Below are 23,224 nucleotides of genomic sequence, written 5' to 3'. Positions count from 1 at the left end.
AGATCAATGAAAAACAAAGGAAAATTGTACACAGAAAATTTCTACTTAAAGTTTTGCTTCTTCTATTTTATTTTTTTTCATTAAATACACAAAAATAAACTGCTCATGAGGGTGAAGGCCTGGACCAGAATGAATGCAACTGAAATGCAGCTTTATCCACTCATTCCTCATGTTTGCTCTGTTTGCTCTATTCCACCAAAAACATTTATCAGACACCTACACAGTCATACCACCTCAAACTTTAGTCAGAAAGTAATTACAGAGGTTTCCTTCCAAGAAAAGATGCTGACTGCAAACCTTTTCCTTTACATAAGCTAGCTCTGAAGTAGCTTAGATCAGGATTCAGCATCACGCATGAAGGGTTACATCACCCTCAAGCACGCAGAATTTCTGAAATTGCACTGAGTTTCCAGTGAGACTTAGAATCGGTTCCACAAAAATCTACAATTCCTCTACTGACAATTCAGCACTGGCACAGAACAGACAAAATCATACATAAAGGAGGGAAGAAGAGTTAGTCAAGGAACACCACAACTAGAATTTGATACTTTTCTTCCTGCCAGATGCTTGTAGCAGGTTACACAGAAGAATTTATTAAGCATCATCTGTAATGAGCTATATTTCTTTGAGCTCTCCAAGGACAGCCATACAGTCATTTCTGAGTTTGTAGTCAAGATTTGCCCATGTTGGCTTCACTTCAAGAAGTAGTCAGATAGCTACTCTAATAATTTTCTCAAGCTTGCATTTTAGGTCAGCCTGAATAGCTACAGCATTTTTCCAATCACCTTTTCACCCACAGTCCCATATTCCCATTGAAGCAAAGATGCATTTTCTTTTCTTACCTTATGACATATATGAAAATCTGCCTTTAGTTTTATAAATCAAAGATCAAAGCTTATATTTTTTTGCAAAGGAAAAAAAAAAATCTTAAAGCTCAAATCCACTTAAGTATATTAAAAAACCTACAAATTATAAACCTCCATGGAACAGAATGTAAATATTTATATTAAAATCTGAACTTAACTCCAAAGGTAATCTGTATAAAATACTGAATACTATCAGGATCTTTCTATCAACACTCAACTTTGCATGTTACATAGTAATCAATCAAAAATCCAGAGTTTCAAACATCATTATCTTATTTAACATTTAGTGATAATTTTGTATTTTTATAGTTTTCCTATCACAGCCTTTTCAGCCCACACACTCCTATCTACAGTCCACTAAAATGTTTTAAGATACAGTAATCCCTGTCGTTATCTTGTTTAAAAATCATTCTAGACCTACTGTTTCGCATGACTTATTCCCATTTCTCATTTATTTGATGGAAGCCTGAATCTATCCAAAATAAAATTCCATTTCTCATCTTTTCATGCAGAACTTGAGAAACTATATTGTTTCATTTATTTCTTCAAAACAAATATTGTGTCTTCAGAAATGCTTCTAACTCAAGTTCTCTCCTAACAAGTATTTTTGCAGTGCTAAGATCAATGTGTGCCCAATGTGTATCCTAATACATTTAAAGTTCTTCCTAATACTAAATAGGTAAAACCCAACTAGCATCCCACTAAAACTTCATACCAAAGAAATAATCTAAGAAAATAGTACCTTTTTTATTCTTTGGAAAATGTTTTTCTAGAAGAGCTAATTGGTGATCTGCAAATGACTTATAAAACCTTGGGTGACATCTTAATTCTACTTCTGTAACCATTATTCATATTACAATGATCCATTTTAATTGAATATATACCCTTGCTCTTCAACCATGGCGAAGTACTGCTGATAATTAAAGGAAATGTCCATTTTACTTTATTCATTTAAATAAAAATTAAACAAAAAAATCCCATGCATTGCTTCTTATTAGAGATGCAGAACTTAGGTTGAGGGGGAGCAGAAATGGGCGAATAATGCTGAAGCAATACTGATTTACTGGTTAGTTTATAATTTAGAGTAATTTGCTCTAAATAATTTTTATGCCTACACAGGATGGAATTTTCTCTTCACTGCCAGATGAGCTGCACAGAAAAAAAGATCAATAACAGAAGTTACATTGGTTTTGTGGTTCCATTTCTGAGTGCGAATATTTTATTATCAAGTTGTGATTGTGGGCTTGCTGCTTAGGAAGTAAAAGACAGAGCTACTCAAAAACCCAAGTATAAAAAAAAAAAATCAATTGAAAGGAAATAATTTTCATAAGGGAAGATAAGAGCATACTTAAAAATAAAACTGTTTACAAGACTACATATTTAAAGTATAAAAGCTTTTTTCCCCAAACCTATCAACTAGTATTTCAGCAAAATGATACATCTTTAAAAGATCCAAAGAACTGCATTTATACAATCTCGTAAAATACCTAACTGAACATTAAGTGTAACTGAACATTAAGTGTAAATTTGGAGCACAAGCATCTTCAAAACTACGTCTGTATTACCAGGAATACCAAAAATGATCACATGCAAAGCTCTGTTAGCTCTGTGTAAATTCTCATCATGTAAATTCTGGCAAATAAATTTGATACTAGTGGAGCTTGGGGTTCGGGAAGGTGGATTTTGTTTGTTTGTTTGTTTTTCGGTGGGGGAAGGAGGGGAGAGGACATGACATATGTTTCTCTCTCCTTCCCTCAGGAGCCTGAAAATTTAACCATTATGCAAAGATGTAATCCAAGCACACTAGAGATGAGTACCATGTCTCTCAGAAGGTACCTCGCAGTAAGTGGCTAAACCTGCTCCAAGATAGGAAGGTGCCTGCCTCTGGCAGAAGTGGCCCAGACCTCAGCAGAAGCCATGCAGGCATGACTGCAACCTGGAGGCTCAAAGTAGAGCGCTGGTGTCACTGAGGGATGCTGTCACTCAGACGATCCACAGACATTTCACTTTGTTCACATACTTTTGTTCCTTTTAAAAGTCATTGCAAACTAACAAATCAAACATGGCAAAGAGAGATATGTAAGCCTGATAGTAAAGAGGGCTATTTTAGCAATTTTCTCAAATACTTTTTGTTACTCATACCACTATGATTTTACAGAATGTTTTTAAACCACATAGAATATTCTCTTAGGAGCAGCCCTAAAAGTGCAAAAACTCTTGCACCCTCCAGGCCCAGGACTGAGAATAGCACTGAAGCTGGCAGTGACTGAGGGGCTGTTTGCTTCCCACTCCCAAGGAAGAAGGGAATTTATAGTCAAGAGGCATAAAGCTAAGAAACAGAATCCCCCTGTGAGAAGAAATCCAGTAGGGTTTTGTTCAAGAAGTTGCACTTCTTTTTTTCTTTAATGTAGCTACTTTCTAAAGGCTTTTATCCACCACGATGGGATGATAGCAGCCTTTGTTGAGTAATAACAAAAAATATATATAAATAAATAAATAAATAATAAAAAAATAAAAAAAACCACAAGCCTAACAAACACGCTGAAACATCGATGTCCCAGCAATGGCCCCTGAATAACACAGAAGATGTCAGAGAAGGACATAACAGATGGAAGTGAGTCCCAAGATTTGTTTGGTAAGTGATGGAGAGTCTTTATCATTTGTATAAAGAACCAGTGAAAAGGCAGAAACAGGCAGCGCTCAGAGGCTGGACAAACAATACAAAAGGGAAGTAATTGAGAAGTTACTAGTGCTTCTTCAGCAAACCAGCAAGTACATGGGAACACAAATTTAATGAGACAAAGAATGCACGGTACTGGCTCACATTGCAAGTCAACTGCAGAGCCTACGACAGGCTGAAAACCAGAGACATTACCAGCACCCAGGGTAGAACCCAGAGAAAATTCACAACCCCAAAACCACAGCTAAGCTAAGGAAAATTTATCATGGTATATAAAGGGAAAATATTTCCCTAAACCCCAAAGCCCCAGAAATAAAGCCCCAAACCCACTTAAGCGCAATCCTCCTGTGGTACTTAGATTTTTCCACCATCCTGGGGGCCCATGAGACATGTTCTCTAAGTTGGAGGAATCGGTGAAAATCCGCTTAAGCAACTATTTCACACGGAAAATACTCCGCTCCTCGCAACCATCACAACATTAAGCTCACTTGCCCTAGCATTTGTCTCAAATCAAACCCATAGCAGAAACCACAGCCATGCCATCAAGAACATTGGGAATTTTTTTCCTCACTACCTGAAAATCCAATCCAAAGCAAAGCACAAAGCAGCATGTAGCTGCTTTTGCAGCATGTAGCCGTCATTTGGAAAGGTTTAAATGGACACATTCGCATCTTTGATTACTACAGGGAATTATGAATGTGATTGCACATTCAGCTTTACTCATAACCTGCTTCATGACCTTGGGAGATTACTTGGTGTTATTTAGGTTCCCTCACAAAAAAAATAAAAATAAATAAAAAAAATAATAAAAAAAAAAGCAACAAACCAACCAGCCTTACCTACACAAAACGACAGCAGGGGGATTTTGAGATTGAGTTATCGGGTGTTTTGAAATTTTCACAGATGACCTACTTCTGAGGACCTATTTCTGCAACCTTTTCCAGATAAACTGCAGTTGAGATACAGAGCTTCTGGACCAATATCCTTTATCACTTGGTATGATAAAGGATGGACTAAGAAGATCTCTTAAAATCAAACATATGAGATTTTACAATGAATATATAGATACATTTGTAATCATAAAAACAATTTTTGACAATTATCTATTTCATTTTTCTAATTATACAGCACTGGCAGAAAACTGTCATGAAACCGAGACTTGCTAAAACAGAAAAAATAGAAAAATAAAAACCAAAACCCCACCAGATTTTTTTCTTATTTGTATTCATACACTGAAGCTTTTCAGTTTTTCTCATTTTTAATTTCTTTTGCAATATTATTTTTTTTAGAATTCAGAGACACAGGCTCTTAGAATAATTTACTTTGTAAGTAGGAAGCATGAATCTTAATAGTGTAAAAACTGAAGAAATACAGACATGGAGTCAGAAAATAATCTTTTAGCAGAAAATATATGACAACCACCTAATCTATAGCAAACAACATACAAGAATGTGCTGACTACTTCAGTGTAAGTGAAAGAATTTGCCTAGAATTTGGTGCCTGCCATATCGAAAAAAAAATAATAATCTGTTTTTTCCATGTTTTGAAAGGGATGTGATAGAATGAAAAACATTATATTAAATGAACTCCAACTAAAAGGTTTATTTTATAAGAGGCACAGCTTAAAAGCAGTTTCTTAAGTAACATTGCCACTGAATTAAATGGCCTGAATAAGAATTGTCAGGCGTATTAAAAAATAAATAAAAAGAAAACTACCCTGGTAAAATTAAAACCGCAAGAGAATAAAGACCTTTAAAAAAAAAAAAAAAAAAAAGCAGCTTTAACTTTTTATGGGAATCAATCAACTAAAGGTTATATTTCTTTTCCTCTTGAGGCTATCATAAGCAAGATAGCCTTCTGTCTCTGCAGGACACACTGGGATAGTTTGTTACTGTATGTAATTATATGAATTCCCAGAGCATATGTACAACATAATTAAATTATAGGGTGTCTTGTGAGCATTGTGTCCAACAGTTACAGACAACACAAAATAACAGACAATTTGAAAGGTCCTTCTTTCCTGACCTTTTCCTTATACAACACATATTGTAGGATATACAGATTTACAACTTGATATGCAGTCATTTATCAAGACAAACTAGTTATTGTTGTATTAGGAATCTGAATAAAATACACACTCAAATGAAGAAAAATTTGTTTGATGCCACGAGCAATAAATTCCTAACATCCTCATTTGATCCTCAATTTGTCAGGATAGGCAACTCATGCAAATGAAAATCTAGGTAGGTAGGAAAAAAGAATGCTTCAGAAGAAGAAATACACTTAAGTAATTCAGTTGGGCTGGGAAAGACTGAAGTAGATTCTGTAAAGGAAAAGTGCTGGGACAAATTGCTTTCCTCTACAAAAAAACACTTTCCTGCAGAGATCTAGGAAGGCATTTTTCAAGCATAGATGGAAGCACTTTGGTCAACAATATAAACACATCTCAGAGCAAAACAACATACAAAATTGAAGTTATGACTACTCACTGAAAGGAGAGATCAGCAATGCTCTGTTTTGCAGTTGTTCTGGGTGGTGTCTTCAGCTGACCAGGTGAGAGACACTTCTTAATTCACTTGGCAATGAAAAGCAAGAAGGATCTGTCAGAAGAGGAAAAAAAAAAGTTGTACACTTGTGATAAGCAAAGACTTCAAAAGTATTCTGGTACTTATGTCTCACAGTTTTTACATATTAAAAGGGCAATAAAATCTACCTACATTTGGATATCAAAATTCATCTTTTAGAAATATCTTTTCCTTATGCCTCGCATTCTCCCTCCTCCCCCCCCTCCAATCTACATAGACACCCAAGCAATTGGTTTGCTTAGTCATTTAAATTTTACATTGCTAAAACGAACTGGTAAGAATTGATCATTTCCTCTCAACTCCCAAAAGAGAAAAAAGCATGATAATCCTGTCAGTAGTCCTCAAACCTTTAAGATCAAGACATTTTTTTCTTCAGGTATCTGTACAGTGTGAAGTTTAACGTAAAGTACTCTTAAGATGACACAACTCCACAGACCACTAGTTGCTTCCATTGTCACTTCATGCTTTTCTTTTTCAGTCTGCAATCCTTATACCACCTGTTGGTTCCCACATTTTGTTCAGAATTTTCATTATCCTTAAAAAGTATTTTTGGAAAAGAGAAATTACCTAACACGTCCGCAGCCTCAGCAATTGCTTTATTTTTCATCTGGTCAGTTGCAACCACAATTATTTGTAAGATTACTTGGAAAAAATATGTTTCACCTTTTATTATGAAATCAAGCAACAAGTGATGGTGAAGAAGTGATTGGTTATTCTGCCTAATAAACTCAAACAGCTGATAAATACCCATTCAAAAACTGTAACAACACCACTGGCTGCAGGTGGGAACAGACATGCAAACCATCAATGGAAGAGCCAAATATTTCATAAATATATACAAAAAACCTATAAAGACAAGCTAATCCTTCCAACTATTATGCATGCAATTTTCTTTTAACATTGAGAGTATTTAACACTGCCAGCTTTATCTATTGCTTTCACTGAATTTAAATTAATGGTACTTATTTTTGGTTAAAATAGAAGCTTGATGTACTAGCACTACTTAACTGCTGAGGTCTATCTCCCTGGAAATGAATAGGCATAATTGTATTTCAGGCCAACAGCTTTCCATAAAGCATCAATTATTTAAATAAGACAAAGAATTCGATACACTTTGTACATTAGTATCATGTAAAATCTTTAAGGCCAGAATCACGGCATAAGATCCTCTAAGAATATGAATCAATGTGAAACAAACAGTGCTTTTAATTTGCAAATGCAAAAGCTGAAACATAGATAACCTTACTAATTATGGGTTGGAAGGCAGTCTTTACTTTCATAATCTCCTTATTTTCACTAGTATGCCTACTTTCTTTTGTGCAATCCCATGAACCTATGCCTCAATGCAAATTATACTGCTATTACATACCTACTGCTTTGGTAATTCTGTGCTATTTGGAGTATTTACTTATAATTTCCAATTCATTTATACCTTCCCTGTTTGGGTATCACTATTTCAGTGACTGTTAACTTTGGAACAGAAACATTTGTAAGAGCAGCATCAAGTTGCTCTGAGATACAAATGCTAATAATCTACTGAAAAATAAATAAATTGTGAGCATTAAAATCCATCGTTAGTCAGATTTGAGAAAAACCGTCAGAAGGATGAGTAGGATCATGCTTTAATCCTCAAGTAAGACAACATTATATGGACTGAACACTCCTTATGACCAGGTGTCAACTCATAGAAAGACACATGGCCACTGCCAGCTAGGCAGAAAGCATTTTGATTTGGAAGGCCAAAAGGAATCAGTGTGGGCAGCGCTGCCCAGTTGGCCCAGGAGGCAGCGGTGCTGTTGAGCCAGTGCCTGCAGTGATCAGCAGCCACCAGGTCCTCGTGGCTCCATGGCGCCCAGCGGCAGCCACTAGGCCATCATGGCTCCATGGCGCTCAGCAGCACCCACCAAGTCCTCATGGCTCCATGAGGCCCAGCGGTGGCTGGCAGGCCATCAAGGCTCCATGGCGCTCAGCGGCAGCCACTGGGCCCTCACAGTCCCATGGCACCCAGTGGCATCAACCCGGAGCCCGTGGGCACACTGGGCTTAGCTGCTGCTGTCACGTCTTCTGTTGAAGAGAACAGCAGCCGTGGGATAAAAAAGGGTTAAAACTCTCTGAAATAAGACTAAATCAAGTGCATATTTTTTTCCAGAACATCCACCGTTTTGCAGGAGATTTAAAAGCATTTGACTTGTTCTTTTTTCTGTATTGACACTGTAAAAACCTTCACTAGTGCCGCAACTGTTACTTTCAATTTCTCCTTTGGCTTGTTTAGCATGTGAGAGGTCAAAAGACAGATGAAACAGTCTCGCTATAACTGAATAAGCAAACAACAAAAAAGCCATTCAAAATCTATGTAGTAAATTAATCAGGTAACAAAAATAAAAGCAAGTTCCTTGTTTGATTATATTGTTTTTTTGGTCAGCGACTTGTTGCCAAGACTAGGTAAGAATGCACTCTGACAAGTTCAAATGCATGTCTAAATTCTAATACTTTTTTTTTTTTTTTTTTTACCTTGATGTTCCTTTCTGTAAGAGAAGAAGCAAGAAATATTTGTGTACAGCTACCAGCATGTGCAAATAAACAAGACCAAGCAAAAGAAGCAACAAAAATAGAAAGGATGGAGCTGTTACTTTCAAGCTTCTCTTAAAGTAATAGTAGTCTTAATAATTTCAGACACTGTACGTATACTAGCATTACAAAAAAATATTTAAAATCAATTTAAGAAAGGGTAATTTTGTCAACTACCATTCTTTGTAACTTTATTGTCAGTGCCCAGGTGCAAGAACATCTGTGAGGAGAGGCCAGCGGTGCCCTGAGCTGGGCACCACCAGCTCTGGAACGTTCCAGCTGGATTTTGAATATTCCTGCTGGTTCTGGTTGGTCCCAGCTGGTTCCAGAATGTCCTGGACAGTTCTGAAAATGTTCCAGAATCTTCTAGAATGTCCCAGCCTGTGCCTAAATATTCCAGAAGGTTCCAGCCCGTTCTAGCCTATTCCAAAATGTTCCAGAAAGCTCCATCTGGTTCTGGTCTATTTCAGAACATTCCAGCCATTTCCAGATGGTTCTGCAAAGGCGCCACTGCAGGACTCTACTACACTGGAGTTTCCACATGAACATAATCCCTCACTGTTTTAGTGAAAATCAAGAACATGCTAAGATTTATGCATGCAGTTTGCTGCCTTTTTGTACTGGGAAACATACAAATATTTACCACTCTTTCGCCACTTCCCTCTCTCATTTATGTTTCAGCTAATGCCAACAGTGCTAGCTCCCACAGTAACAATCCACCTCATACAAGTGCAAGGAAGGTTAATTAAAGACAGTTTTTAAATTACTCTAAGTGCCACTGGAGTAAGTGATATAAAAAATCCATACATTTACTACAGGCTGCAAGATCTGATGATCCTTTTAAAATAACCCAGCAGTACTATTGAGATGGTATTTGGCATACTTCATACTGTTGCTTTTCTTGCCCTTGTTTATGATTAATTAATGAGTCGTGTTTCTTAGATGAAGTTTAGAGATTACACACTCAATAATGACAGAAAGGGAATAGCACAGCTGCAAGCATGTAAAAGCCAGGTAATTGCAAAATCTACACTAACACACAAAATTTGTATTTGGTCCTGGCTGGTACATGCTTAATGCTGCAGTATTGTGTTATTTATTTATTTAAGTCACCGGATCACTTAGTGCAAGGCACTCACCCACTGAGCATCACTAAAGCATTTTTCTGCTCATTTTGGAAGTCGCTGGCCCCACGCCAGGCAGCTGCTTCCATGACTCATTGCTCCCCTGCTCCCGTGCCTCCAACCACTAACGACTCCATTTGCGCAGCACCTGAGAGGCGACCATTCCCATTTAATTGGCTGGGAACTTGGCAGAGAAAGATTGAAGGCAAAGTGTCCACTAACACCATGTGCCCCATTTTTGTAGTGTTTAGCATTATACAGCATTTTGCATGCTGTAGAACAGCTCTAGGTGCCTTCAGCCATAGCTGATAACCATAAATATTTTTACAAATTAAGATATCTGTATATGGCAAAAAAGGAACAAGTAAGCATTTAGTGACTACAGCACAGTTTGTTTAATGCAGTATCTACTACCATGCAGAAGGCTGTGGGATGCAGATTCCAGCTCACCTTGCCCCTTAACTCTGCAGCCACATGAACCCAGCAGCAGCAGCACCGCTAGGACAGGCAGCTCTCACTTCTCCTCAGCCACCTGCTTGCAACATCTCCCCTTCAGGGGATGGGGCCAGAATGGGAGCTGCTCCAGTTACTCACTGAACCCCACTGAGCATTTGATCAAAAAGCTCTGGTTTCTTTTGTTTCCTCTCCCCACAGTTTTAGTCTTTTATCAATTCTTTACTCTAGCTCAGTGCATTGCCACAGAAATACATACACCAGCAGACAGGGCTGGGGGCAGGAATGAGTATACAGGAACATCCTGGCCAGGCATAGATCCTTGGACTGCAGAGCAAGACAACGTCCAACCACTTACATGTAACATCATCCCCTTCCTGAATACTTCTTTCACTTTACCCCAGCAGCCAACAACAACAACAAAGTGATCTTACAAACAGCTTTGCAAGTCTAATTAATTCTTAAAGAGCATCTGCTCAGAATGCTGAATAAAGCAAGTGTCCTGAGGAAAAAGACTATCAACATCTGACTTCAGCCAAAGGACAAATTCAAGTTATGGATTTTAGTTTTGGCTATTCTTTGAGTCTCTTACTTTTCATCCACTTTTTTTGTTCTTTTTGGCAACTTGAATAATAGCATTCTAATATAGTCTATATTTCAATAAAGACAAATGAGTGCAGACCCTACTAATAAGTAAAAATGTTACACAACATTTAAAAAATGAAGTCTAGTACTTCTGTGTCAACTTACTTTGAATGCACAGTGCAATCTTCATATTGAATATAAAGTATTATTATCCTTAAGAAATGTATATAAACTCATGCTTTATTAATTACCAAGCATTCAAGTAAATCAAGTAATAACTAGAATTTGTATTACATTTGATAGGTAACAAAACTGCTAGTTACTCAAAGCAATATTGATCAAAACCTAATGCTGTTGACAAATGATAATAAAACTTTCAAGATATGTTTTCTCTCACCCTGATATCAACACATATTTCAAAAACTAGGGGTATAAGCTTTAGGCCAAACTTAAAAGAATTAATATGATTTCTTCTTCCTAATAGCCAACCAAACATATGAAGAGTGGAAAATTAGTAAATGGAAATTTTTTTTTGCTAACGAATAATCATAATAATAAATAAGCTTTTAAGAGCCATGAAATTATAAACACAAGTGTTTCAATACATTACAGCTGTAGAACAAAAAAAATAAATTAAAAAAAAAAAAAGAAATTATGCATTTATCAAGTACATAAGTTCTGTACCACTTCATAATTGATAATTTTACAAGCTTCCATTCAAAAAAAAATTTTTTTTTTCTATTGAGTATTATGACTAGTCAAAGGCAGCAATTTAAATCTTAAAGAGAAATAGTGACCAAACTCAGTTAGAATGGGAATTCAGTGCTTGACAGTAACAGGAAAGATCATGGCAAAAATCTAATAGTACTGCTCACAAGAGGCAGAGAACGGAAACCACAGCCGAATCACAGCAGAATACAAAATACAGTGCACCAGAAAAGTAGCTTTGCTCACATCTTTGGAAACACAACAGCCTTCCTCCAAGAAAAAAGAAAAGCAGTAAAATGAAAAATATGATAGCCTTCCTATGTGTCTACTGAAATATGTATCTAGAAGAGCACAGAGGAACAATGCGGATGCTGAAGTGAAGCAGTATGGCTGCCCAAAACATGAAGTAGTCCATCATTTTACAAATACATTAAAATGCTACAATGGAGTAACACTAAAAATTGGTGCTTAACAAGCAGCAGCTGTAGTACCATCACTGCAGGAAGAAGCCTCTTCTAGCATACGAATCAGGAGAACTGACACTAATAAAGGAAAATTATGCTCAGTGGAAAAAAAGTTCACCACCACTGCTGGATATATTATGTGTGGTCTGTATTTAGTTATATAACACTGGTTTATATAGATTACAACCCCCTGGAAAATCTCTTATATTCCATCCCGTTCCCAAATAGCATAAGTTCCTAAAACTACGGGGGGAAGAAGTTCAATGAGAAACACCCAAAAACCCTAGAGAAGAAATTACCAAATGCAATACTTTTACTGTGAATTGAAGTATTCAAAACCCTCCCTCGGCCCTCCCAACACTAAACATTTACTAAAATTTTCTCTTCCTTACAGTAGTGTGCTAGCGTAAGAAGCCACCAGAGAGAACTGCATTAGTATCAAGTACAGAGAGGTGCCTATCACAGTCTGTGACTCAGTAAAGCTTCTATCTGTATGGAAACTGAGAAAACCACAACTGATATTTAGTTTTTTTGTTTGTTTGTTTGTTTGTTAAGTAGCTCAACTCAGCAAAACATTAATTAGTGTCAGAGGAAATCACACCATTGTAGAGTTCAACCTACAAGATACATCTGAGAAATTAGTAAAAGGTCCACACATGCACATACAAACTCCACAACCAGCAGCCTCACTCACCCGAGTCTAGGGGAGTCAGTGAAATGATGTAATCAAACAGCCAAGCAGATAATAACCAGAGCAAATGAATCAGGAGCTTCACTTGTAAGCATGAAAATAAATATAAGACTATTTACCATTACTTTACACTGAGAGTTTCCAATTACAAAGGGTAAAATAAGAAGAAAAAAAAAAAAAAAAGAGAGAAAAAGAGATAGTGCAGAAAATAATAAAAATTAGAGTAAAAATGTCAATATTATTAACTTTCAGAACAGTTGCAAAGCTTGAGAGGTGAACTTCATGGTAACTGGATTCAAGCACCAACAAAGAGTTACTTAGGGAAAGCTATGAACATCAGGGAAGGAGAAGAGGAAACAGAAGAGGTGGGTAATGCTGTCAGTCCAAACACAGCTCACCTAAGGATGAAAGGAACTGGGGCTAGCAGAAAGCAAAGGGGACAGCAGCAGGGGAGGTAGAAGACATCTCTATTAGCTGGGCAGTGTGGCTCGGAGCAGCAGCTGGCACACAGTTAAGGCTGGACAACACCTCAAACGGACCAAGAGCCCTGAGCTGTTAACACACTGTGTAAAGAAAAGTCCTGGTCCTCCCTTTTTTTGCACTGCACTAGTCGCTAACGCGGAGCCACCCCAAGTAGCCTCAAACATTTAAAAGCACTCTTTCACTGGGCTCAAAGCAACTCTGAAACCATTCACAGCATCATCACCAGACAGCGCCGGAAGTGCAAAGAAGTGAAATTTGACTGAAATTTGATCTGGACGTGAGCAAATTTTTAAAACTCAAATAAATGAAGAGCTAATCCAAAAGTATTTTACAAAAAAAAAAAAAAAAAAAATCAATAAAAATGGCAATTCCAAGCACTAACTTTGGATGAGTTATTACTTACACACACACTTAGATAACTGGTATATTGTCTCTTAAAAAAAAAAAAAAAAAAAAAAAAAAGATGAATAAAGTAATACAAGGACAGTCTCTCCCTTACCAAGATAAACATACATATATACATACTTTTTTTTTTTTTTTTTTTCCAGAGGAATACACACACACACACCCCTCTATCTACAAGGAGCAGCTAAACTGAGCTGCTGAAGGTACATGCATCTGGAGCCCTTCAAAAGAGCACCTCTGCAGGTTACTTCGTCTTGCACAGGTATGCCTCCCTACGAACTGCCTAAGCCACAACAAGAATACCGCAGTCCACAGCTCTTTCCATTGAACAATCAAATTCCCAGTGGGCTTTAATAGGATGAGAAGAGAATGTGCAGTACAGCAGTGACTGAGCAAGTCTTCCCTTCTCTGCTGGGGCGGCGTGGAGGAACGCTTCCCCTCCCAAAGGCACAGGGCAGCACCTCCTCATCCCACCCGTGACTACTGAAAATAACAATGTGCATGTGTAATGCATTCAGTGGGCCTCCCTCGCTCTCCCCTCACAAAATGATAGCCCTCAGAAAAAAAAAAAAAAAAGGCCACAGAGACAGCTGAGGGCATGTAATCCCAACCTTTCTGTCTCTTTCAGTACAAGAACCAGGGGACATTGAGTAGCACTAGCAGGAGTCTGGTTCAAAGCAAGCTTCCTTCACCTTCTTAGAAAAGGCAGTTGTTTTTTTGTTTTCTTTCTTTTTTTCACCTTTACAGAGCAAACGTGCATTTTACAGGAGGATGCTGGGGAGGCCACAAGTTTACCAAGATTTAAGCAAAGACAGGAAAGATTCACAGAAGAGAATCCCACTGAGGTCTCCTAAGTGGCTGAGACCACTTCCAGCTCAGGGAGTCCTGGGACCAAACGGGCTGAAAGTCTGGGAAAGAATAAGCTGAGTTTCAACTATGATTGCCTCTTTTACTGTCCCCAGGTGTCCACTTATGGCCATCCGGCTGAACCAGTACAGCCTATATTCTATTTCTTCCTCTATTTACCTCTAGACAGACAAAAAAGATTTACTTGTCTTGATACCTACTAGCTTACCATCATAATGCCTTTTGTGCTGGCAAATGAAGACAAGAGGATGTCACCCTTCCCTGTTAGCCCAATTCCAGAATATTAAGTGGGTGCATCAAACTCTCTATATTATGTTATTTATCGAGACTCAAAACATAGCATGACCTAGAGACACAGAATATCACGAAATAGGGCATCAGGACATTCAGCAAACAGCAGACCCTGCCAAAAAAACAAAACAAAACAAAACAACAAAAAAAAAACACTACACAGGTCACAGACACTTTTTGTCATGATTTTAGTAGACAATTTCTTCAGTTATAGATTGCAGGCATTCTCTTTTATAAGGTGTCACAAGCACCACACATTTTCAAGAACTGCTTCACCAGTAAATACATTCCCTACCGCACACAACATTAGCCACCCATTATCAGCAGCAGCTACTCAAGAGCAGGGTAGCACCACAACGGCTACACTGCTGCTAATGAGCAGCAACTGCACTTCACACTCAACTGTGTTTGTTCTGAAGTGTGGAAACGGAGAATGAAATTTTCTCTCCTCTATATTTATCCATATTTAAAATATCTAAATACAGCCCGAGTTTTCTTTTTTACTCTAATCTTTTTTTTTTTTTTTTTTCCAAATGTGAGCTGTATTCTAACAAAATCACTCTAAAGAAATTAGATAAACAATTTAATTAAAAAAAAAATCTTTAAGTAAAGCACTACTCTAATAAAACGGTGACTTAAAACCACATGGTTGGTTAATCTGTGACACAAATAAAAGGCCAACTGAGTGGTAAGCCAGAACTGTCATTTGAAATTAGGGCATACAACAACATTAATGTGATTTGAAATTCTGATTTATATTAGGCCTCATTAAGCAGTTTAGAGAAATTCATAAATCTTTCTAGAGGGTCATTTTTTTTTCCTAATTACCTCTACAGAATTATATACACAGATACATTAAAATACGGTATTTATAAATCATTATATTTATTTATTTATTCAAGTCCTATTGTCTCTCAGCTATGAAACTGGACAAGGCAAGAGCCTTCACAGATCCATAAGAAAATCAAAACACAAAGAAGAATCTGGCACACATACTTAAATGTTGATTCCAAAATGTTCTCAACTTAAGCTGTACCAAATATTCAGAGAATTAGCGAGAGAGTTGCCGACGGCTTTTTATGTAAGGGTTATAATAGTTACTGTTATATATTATATATATAAATATGTATATATTTGTTGACTGAAGTCAGCTTAACTTTCCAAGCTGTAATTTACAGACAGATTTGATTATGATAGGTAGATTCTGTTTCAGTATATAATTTCTAGTCCTTGCCTCTTACAATACCTGTCAACTCCTCAGCTTTGTGCTTAAACCAAGACCTTGATAAAACGCAGCAATAAAACATGCATGTCTGTAACATGCTGATGGCTTATAGTCCCTCATTAATGGAAATAATTTCATTTGTTCATGAGTCCCTAATGAGCCACACATACATTCTTTTGCCAGCTTAGGATTCACTAACAGTGGTTTATTCCTTTACATTAAATTTCTGCTCAGTATGTTTTTATGCTAACAATTAAGGCCTAAAAATAATCTCAGCTTTTTCTTATTATTACTATTCACTGAGATCTGAGATTTTTATTTATTTATTTATTTTTAAATACACTGTTGGGAACGTAAAGCATAGAGAAGTCAGCTTTACATTCACCAAGAGATATGGTGCTGTGAGGCTAATGACATCCCAACAAGCATAGCATAATTCTTCTCCTCCTGGACATTTCTATTGCCAGCACTCTGCACTGAGCAAATTCAACAATATTAACACTTGCAGACATTTTCACTGAATACATATTGATAAAAAAATACTGTGCATGTTTTCATTTTACAAAACACAGAAATGACTCAATGGAACAGAAGAGCTTAAAGGCCTCAACTGAAAGCTAAGGCATTTGGATATCGAACAGAGGATAGCACCCTAAGTGAGCATAAATACACTTAGATAGGATTTCCAAGTATTAAAAGCTAAGACAGTGAATCTATATATAGCCACTGATAAAAGTAGAGCTTAAAAGGACACTGATTGGTCCTTGCTTTGCTAACTTGAAACAATAACAGGCAAGAAATTTGAACAGTTTCCCCTTTACAATGAAAACAGTAACTTTAGATATCTGTAAATACCTGGGCAGGTCAACTTTAAGCTAGCAAGCCTTTGGAAAGCATAATTATTATCTGAATTTCAAGATACAGAATTTCAAGTTACCTTTTGAAAACTACTTGGTATGAGGAGGAATACCATGAACTGCAGCCAGGCATTCAATTATCCAAAAGGAATACTGCTGACGTCAAAAGACATGATATACAAAGCACAAAGCTTTACAAACTAAATGGCCAAACACATAATCCAATGAACAAAGATACCAGCAGGTCATCTAGCTATGGCTAACAAATGGTCTGAATACCTCTGGGTTTTACGTGTTCTACGTATTATCTAGTTTACCAGAGAACTTGTAAAAAGAAACAAAAAAGAAATCAAATTAGGGACAGACTGCCATCAAAATTTTATTCTCAAGTAGTGACGCTTAGCTCTCAATTTTTTTACTCCTTTTTTTTTTTTTTTTTTTTTTGCTCTTATCTGAAATATAGGTGTTCACACATAGCCTGTTACTTAGAACTTGGTTTCTCAACTAATAATCTTTATTCTCTGACATGTGCTCCTTAATACTAAGGTCGTCACATTATAGTCTGGACACATTTGTGCTTCTCTTGCACAGATGAGGAAAGGTTGTCCAGCCTGGATAAGAATGGGCTCAGGGTCATGTCAACCACGTGCACAAAGACACAAGGGGAGGATGTCATGTAAATGGAGCCAGACTCAGGTACGAACTGAAACACATTAAGTTCTGGTTCAAAAAAAAAAAAATAAACACACACACACACACACAAACAGCGCAGGTGGTCAGCCACTGGAACAGGTTGACCAGAGAGTTTGTTGCGTCTCCATCTGTGGGGACATTCAAAACCTGACTGGACATGGTCCTGAGCAACTGTTCTGGTGGACCCTGGTTGAGAGCAGATGGCTGGACTAGAAGTCCACAGGGACTCTAAAAGTAGGACTGGACTCCAGCTGGTAGAACTCCAGAAGTCCTTTCCAATCTCATTCTACTGTTATTTGCAACTGGGTATCATTGATATTCTCTAGTTATGCAACATATTTTTTATTTTTCAAAGTTAAAGATTTTCAGAATTCATCTTTCTCTTTGGCATTTCATACTGTCCTCAAATGCAAGATCTAGAAGTTTATTAATGGAAGTTACACATGTGTAACACATGTAAATTCTCAAAATAAGGACTAAACTCTCCTTTCTTGATCTCTGCTTGTTTTCAATCCAGATAATATCACTACAAGGGTGATACCATTGCACTTGATTTGCAAAACAAATGAGAGCAAGAAAGGAGAAACAAGAGCAACAGTTTAGCAAAAACAAACTATATTGGTCTGACAAAGACCCACCGCTGGAACAAGGAGGAAGGAATAAAGACACACGTTTATTATCTGTTGATCCATTTCTAACAATTTAACAGAGGGCAGTAATCTTGAAGATACTAAAACCCCCAGAGCTCTGAGAAAAATCAGTTTGATTGTAAAATAGGAGACTCAACTTAGCATCACCTCTGCTAAAAGAAACATAAGGCTTCTAGCTATTAGCTGACAGCTAGCCTGTGTCACCCAGGGCCAGGCACGTGCTGCTGGTGGTTATAAGGGGCAGGAAGAACCAAAGGTATTGCAGGAAGGTTTAAAGGATAGAGGAAAACAGGAGCTGAAGTTATTGTAGGGGAAAAAGGACAAGGGGAAGATCACAGGGAATATTAGCAGAGAGAAGCAGGTAATCCTTCTGGTGGAAGGGATGCTGAGGGGATCAGGGATGAAGGACAGAGATCTGTAGGCAGTGAAGCTTCATTAGTTCCACTAATCACAGAACAATTTGTTTACAGGAAAGTATTTTGGTTTGTTTGTTGTTTGCCTTACAAGGATGAACAGGTGTCTTAATATAGTCTGTGTGTGGAGTAAAAGAGGAACAGCCAATACTGAGAGCACTCCGTTCAGGCTCAATTTATAAATGGAAAAGTGATTCTGCATGCAACAGGAAGGATAAAAACGGTATCCTGCTGTTCACAGTGGGAGACAGAATTTAAATATCCTGTAATATAATTTGGTACATCACCACATATCAGGCTTGACTTTCCTAATTTACACCAGTAAGTTCTTACGCAAGAACCCATCTTTTAATTTCAAGGCAGTGACTTCTGATTTACACCAGGGCAAAAGGAAGAACACGCAGCCCTCCCTATCTTCATAAAATTGGCCATCTGCTGTTAAATGCATTAATGGCAGATATAATCATATGTTAGTATTGTATTACAAGATAATATCAGCACTGGATTGAAAGGGGAAACAGAATACTATTTGGTGTTATATCATTTACACCACCATTCACAAAAAAAAAAAAATGGTTATAGTGTTCTCCAGTTTCAGCTACTTATTAATTAGAAGAATAAATCAAATCATAATGAAAAAGAAATCAGAAGCATTGGGGAAAAAGTTTCTAAAGGAGGGCTTTAATATAAAGTCACACATAAAACTACATTGAGAGTAGTTTTTCCTCCTATAATCCCCATATTTTACCATGATACAGCAGTGTTTAGCCACAGGTACACAGTTCATAGAAGAGAATGCCAATGAAATACCAATGCAAATGCCACTTGACAAAACGATTTTCATGAACTTTTTTTTTTTTTAATTATTCCATTTTTAAACAAAGATACCTATTTTAAGGGGGGCTTAGCCTACAGCTTTCAGCACCATTCACATTTTCAAGCTCAAGTGCCATCTGCTGGCCCCACTGCTCACCCATAAGGACATGATTCCAGATGGCTTTTCTCATACATTTTGTATTTTTTTTTTTTTTTTTTTTAACATGAAACTTCATTAGAAGAGGGCATACAGACTACTACAAAGACACATAATTTAACCACGGGAAATTATTTTCCTTTTGCAAGATCTTGTGTCCTTTTCTGGAATACATTAAAGTTTCCACTAAAAAGGAGGCTGTCCATTAGCACTGCTAATGCACCTTTCATCTTTAATTTCTCATTCTTACAATATTTCTCACAAGATATTTTACACCACCCAGAACCCTGCCACGTGGAGTTCCTAATGTAACTATATACAGACTTATAAATGTACATTAGAGAAAATAATGTGATAAATAGGAGCAGTCTACAGCAATAGGATCTGCACAAGAGGAAATTCTAAGAGAGATTTAAACTCTGCACCAGGAGTTGAAAATTTGTTGGCATTGCTCAGCTGCTCTAAACACACTGTGCAAAGGTGACAGGCAGATGAACGAGCAAGAAAACACTGAAATAGGTGGACCAGTGCTGAAGAACACCAAGAGAGCAGGTAGCAACAAACCCTGAGAAGATGAATTTATAGGAATATACATAGAAACTGCAGAAGAGGTTCAGTAGTGAGATTCAAGGAGGGAGATCATACAAAATCAATTTGGTGAAGTAAAGTAAATCATTAAGCAGCTACATCCTTCCCCTTCTCCATATTTCAAAATGTAGTTGCTAAAGGCTTGAGGCTGCTTCTGGCTCTTGCAGCACTCAGAATGAGGAAAAAAAAAAAAAAAAAAAGGAGAAAAGCAGAAATGTACAGAAAAAAAGAGTTAAGTCAGATTTTGGAGAATAAACTATATCTTGGATTGGTGGAAAAAAAGATAAAGAATACCCTCGACCTCTGAATTTGAGTCAAAGATGCTACTGGGAATGGAAATTAGACATCATTTGAAGGGAAAGAATTAAATCAAGAAAGACTTTCCATTTGGCTAAATTAGATTTCAGCCTTGAACTAACTAGGACTATCAAGTCAGATTTCTCCACATCATGTCTATGATCAGGAGATACTTAGGTCATCCTTTATTTCTCCTTCTGAATCTTCTCTGAATCCACAGATGCCTATGGACTGCAGAACTCCTTCCCTTGATTCCCTTTGGCTTTGCAGCAATCCATTTCTGCAGCTCAGCAGCAGTAACAGAAGATCTGGCTGCCTTTGGGAAGGAGGACAGTTCCAGCACAAGAATATTTGTTATTTGAAGCAGCAACCAACTCCAGAGAGATACCCACCTGGGCCTGAGAAAGAGCAGGTTACTTCAAAGCTGCTCCATCTTTTCTCACTCTTAATTTGTCATCTAAACCCTTCATGAAGAAAACACACAGAAGAAGAAATTTAATTCCCTCAAAGATTACAAGCCAAAAATGTTCCTTTATTGAAGGTGGTGTGCTTCTTGAGTACAGATGAACAACAGGACTGAGGTACTAAGAAGGATCAGTAATCACAGAATCATAAAATCATTCAGGTTGGAAAAGACCTCTAAGATCATCTAGCCCAACCTTCAACCTAGTACTAAAGTCCACCTCTAAACCATGCTACTAAATTCTACATCTACATGTTTCTTGAAGAGCTGCAGTGATGGTGGCTCAACCACTTCTCTGGGCAGCCTGTTCCAATGCCGCACAACTCTTTCAGTAGAGAAATTTCACCTCATGTCCAACCTAACCCTCCGCTGGTGCAGGTTGAGGCCACTTCCCCTCGTCCTATCACTTGGTGCTTGGGAGAAGAGCCTGATCCTTGCAAACTTGGTAATGCTAAGAGCCACAATTAAAATTTGAAGTTGATCACAGGTTGCCCCTGTAAATATTTAATCTTTCTTACCATTACCATTAGACTTCATTAATAAAAGAAGTATCATTCTTCAAAGGGCAGCTGGAGAAATGACGCTTGCCAACTGAAGACTTGATGAAGGATACTAAGTAAGAAGGATACATCCAGATCATTACATCTCGGTCTTCATTACTTGAAATTTAATCAGACTTAGTAAGTTTAGCCAAAATATAGCCACTGTCATTCAGTCATGTGCCGCCAGTCACAAGTCTTCATGAGCAGAAGCCTACTGTAACATCTCTGGTGTGACTGTATGATAAATCCAGTATTTTTCTAATGTAGCCCTGAACTTAGCAAGGACAATCAAGTCAGCCATAAAATAGCCACAAAAAAACAAAACAAAACAAAAAAAAAAAAACACAAGGTCAACTTTATATCTACAAAGCAAAAATGACCTTGAAAGGATTTAAAGATGAACAGGTACAATTCATTTTTCTGCTTCATTTAGATGTGTAAAAATACTCATTTCATTTCTACTTTTCTAGCAATAGGTGGCACTCTCAAATGCCACTTTCCTAGGAACCTCTTGTGTACCATATTGTTCTATATTCCAGTAGGAATATATTCAAGGAAGTATAGGTGAAGTTATTTTCCTTTCTGCTTCCACTAAACAGAACAGAAAAAAACATCTCACAGTTGTTTTGTTTTCTGTTTTCAACTGTAGTAGTGCTCAAGCACATTTTTACAACAGCTAGAAACTGGAGAGCAGTATGCTGTTATTGTTTGTGAGGCTGCACTACTTTAGATAAGTGGCAAGCAGATAAACATGCTACATGCTCCAGCAATCTGAACGACAACATTAATATAAAAATCACAGTTTTAAAATAGGTATTGTCTCAGCACCTCCAGTTGCCTTTTTAGTGACCTGTTAAAATACAGTCATTTCTATTTTTCCCTGTTTTCCCAGATTTGTAGATAACATGCATGGTTAGTAAATAACATGTCCTCTTGGCTTGCAAAATAAGCACTTTGCTACTCTCCCCTTCAACCTGCTGACCACCTTTCTCTTTCTTCTCAATTCACCAGCTTTGTTATGTGCAACATTCCCTCTAAGTGCTGCTATCTTTTCGTCACCCACTAGTGGTATGCTGGCTCTGCAGTTCTAATTTCAGAAGGATGCTTAACAGCTGCGACAGTCAGAATCCTGAGCTCAGTACTTACAAGGAAGATCATGCACATAATATTGTTTTTGAGATTTGCCACTTCTCCAGTGTAATTTTTGAATTCCCAACTCCAATATAACACGCTTCTCACCTAAGCTGTTTACATAAGGGATATACTTTACAGGAAAGAAAAGTATACCAGACTAAGTCCCCTCTGTATTTTAATTTCTTTTGTTTCAAAGTAAAATGCTCTGGAAGCCTGGAAACAACTTCAGTTTGTCTCAAAGCAAGGAAGGAATTAAACACTGAAGCTGTTTTCTTAAGTCTTTTGGTTATTACGGCAAAAGCATTAAATCTGTCTTAAAATTACTACATGCCATTAGGCAAACTTCTCCTCTTTCTCCACAGATCAGGCACATCCCTGCAAGTGCTGTGAAATTGCTAATGCAAAGCATGCTCAGACTCCATTGACAGCGCGCCGACATGACATGCTTCACTTTCCATTGTCCACTGTCCTTAGCCGTTCATTATCCTGACTGCTGTTCCTACAGGATAATGATACGCTTGGCCTCTGCCTGTGACTAACACATTTTGCTACAGGGCTTCTTTTAATTGCAACACATAGCATATACTTTTGTTTTGGAGCAACAGACAAACATTTAGTA

At 37.4% G+C, this 23,224-nt stretch overlaps 1 protein-coding gene across 1 annotated transcript in view; it reads right to left on the bottom strand.

Moving 5' to 3' along the window:
• Positions 1 to 23,224, bottom strand: part of TENM2 (teneurin transmembrane protein 2) — a 782,568-nt gene that overhangs the window by 605,394 nt on the left and 153,950 nt on the right. The window contains exon 4 of the mRNA XM_082771651.1: positions 6,036 to 6,146. The gene's annotated coding sequence lies outside the window, so the exon portion shown is untranslated. The remainder of the gene's footprint in view (positions 1 to 6,035; positions 6,147 to 23,224) is intronic.

The sequence above is a fragment of the Aythya marila genome, assembly GCF_965140915.1.
Source record: "Aythya marila genome assembly, chromosome: 14".
Lineage (NCBI taxonomy): Eukaryota > Metazoa > Chordata > Aves > Anseriformes > Anatidae > Aythya > Aythya marila.
This window is presented reverse-complemented; position numbering and strand designations above follow the sequence as displayed.